The sequence below is a fragment of the Dipodomys spectabilis genome, unplaced genomic scaffold (assembly GCF_019054845.1).
Source record: "Dipodomys spectabilis isolate Male_0828 unplaced genomic scaffold, ASM1905484v1 ptg000415l, whole genome shotgun sequence".
In the NCBI taxonomy this organism is placed as follows: Eukaryota; Metazoa; Chordata; class Mammalia; order Rodentia; family Heteromyidae; genus Dipodomys; species Dipodomys spectabilis.
The window spans coordinates 1,605,306-1,607,801 of record NW_024871092.1 but is presented as its reverse complement, the minus strand read 5'-3'; the positions used below and the strand labels follow the sequence as shown (position 1 = coordinate 1,607,801).

Here is a 2,496-nt window from a genome sequence, read left to right as displayed (position 1 = left end):
ATATTTTTGGTTGCATCATTTCACTTTCTCCTCTGCCATTTCCCAATTCATTTACATAGAAAGCATTATTTCCTATTTTCTCATTCCTAGAATAAGCTGCTGATGAAGACACCACTAGTCCTCATTTTCATTCTGTACCTTTGAATACGGAGGAAAATCTTTCCCCTGCTCTCTACCAATTCCCTTCTCTCCAGTTAGAATAATTTAGTAAAAATGAAAAAAGAGAAAATAAATAATAGTGAAAAAAACAAATGCAGAAAATTCACCGGATTTTTCTGACCATTTCATCCAATGTGAACTATTGGGAAAATACATGGACAGCTCATTCTCACTGGCACTCAAAGTCTCTGGTTAGGCAATTGCTATGAAGTTGAAGAACAAGATGAAAAAGTGAGAAATGGTATCAGTTGCAAGAAAAAAATGGCGAAGGATTCAAGCAAATTTCTTCTTTGTTCTGTTGAAAATAACCGCCTTACTACAGTGCAGAGACGACTTTCCAAAAAGACCACTCATGTGAATACTAGGGATGACGATGAGTATACCCCTCTTCATCGAGAAGCCTACAGTGGACACTTAGACATTGTCCATGAGTTGGTGGCTCAAGGTAGATATTCCTGGAATAATTGTGAATGGCTGGACACCCCTGCACAGTACTTATACATGGAATAATACCACAGTGGCTTCTTTATTTCATCATGATACAGATACAAAGCCCAAACTAAAGGCCTCTTGACCCCCTTGCATCTTGCTGCTGGGAATAGATATAGCAAAGATATGCTGGATCTCCTTCTGGTGAACCATTATTTCAAACCATGTCTGAAGCACAACTTGGAAGAAGCTGCATTTGATATTGCCAAAAGGATAAGTATGTATTACTACCTCTTTGAAGTTTTGGAAAGCTGTACAAATTGTTCTCCTAAGTCCTAATGAATCAGTTAAGTTTCTTAAATTTCAAAATTGCCAGTCCATCCTATGTGTCCATACAAAATATTTTCACAATAAAAAGCAACAGCAATATCTTACTTTAAAAATTCATGGATTCCATGGTATTCTTCCAAGTGAATTGCCTGACTTTGATGTCAAAATATATTCGAGTTGTTTGTATACATCTATAATGATTTCTATAGAGTTTGTGATTTTTTAAATCATAAATAATTTTAACTTATCTGTTGAAATGAGTAATACAGAAAGTAAAGATATTTCTGGTGCATGTCTGAAAAAAGTATATTTAAAAATATTTAGTATTCTGTTTGTGTAATGTCCATAACCTATTTCATTCTCTCCTAGATATAATCCTTTGAATTCGACATTGTTTTATAATATATAGGTTAATTAATAAATGTGTCCTTTCAGATTGCATTCCATATAGAAACAGTTTAAGATTCCTTTAATTCCTAGGTCCTTAAAGAATTTTATTTCTTTAGGATAAAATGACAATGTTATCTTATTTCAAAAGTTTTATAAAGGTTATGCTATGTAAAGGAATTTGTAAAAAGTGAAGATTGAATGATGTCAAACTAACTTTTATTTCTATGAATTACATGTATTCTTACACTTGTATATTTGTAATCAACTTTTTAATAACTGTTTTTAATTTCTTGCATCAGAAGAATGAAAAATATGCAATACTTCACAAATTTTCATATCATCCTTGTACAAGAGCCATGTAAATCTCTGTATTGTAATTTGGGTAGACGTGCTGCTGAAGCATGTAGTATCCTGGAAATTTAAGTAGTTAATGATGCAATCTTAAGACAGGCATATATCTTTGGTTGCCTATTTGTAAGAAGGAAACCTTATTGTTCCCAAAATTGCAGTTCATCTTATTTCTGTAAAATTTTGTGTATGGTGGAAAAAACTTATATTGTTTGTTCAATTGCTCACATTTGCAATTTTTTCAATGACTATTTTAAGTCTTTTTCATTTGAAATTGGATCATACTTTGCAGCCTTTATATCTAGGTCCAAAGATGATGGATTTTCAAGTACTTATTTATTAACTGATTTAGCTTTGTGGAGATAATGGAGTCAAAGTAAGCCTTGCTTAAAAGCTATTCTAAACTTCTGCAGCTTAAAATCTCCCAAATGAGGTCTTACTGGCACAAATGTCTTCCTGACCCTTTATCCTTGCTCCATGTAGGAACAGACGAACCAGAATCTTACCCTGACAGCATAGATTTTCTTATTGGAGCAAAACTAATCTGTTACAAGGGATCATAAAGAGACAAACAGTTCAGACAGTACTGTTCAGACTAGAAGGTATTTTTTCAAAATATAATTGTTTATTACACACTAACATTTCAAAAGAAGCTAAAGCCAAGAAGGTGAAAAAATTGTTCATATGTATGATTACCTAATGTCTTGGCCTGTCTACTATCCAAGCAGGCAGGAACTTACACCACTGATTTTCTATGACCAAATATATTCCATAGCTCCAAAAGAAGTCCATATGTTTCTCCTCGTTATTAGGCCTTAAATTGGTAATGTTTTAATCACA

General features: G+C 33.0%; 1 pseudogene; it reads right to left on the bottom strand.

Annotated features, from left to right (window-relative positions):
- Positions 1–1,614: 1,614 nt before the first annotated feature.
- Positions 1,615–1,711, bottom strand: LOC122097146 (annotated as a pseudogene).
- Positions 1,712–2,496: the final 785 nt, after the last annotated feature.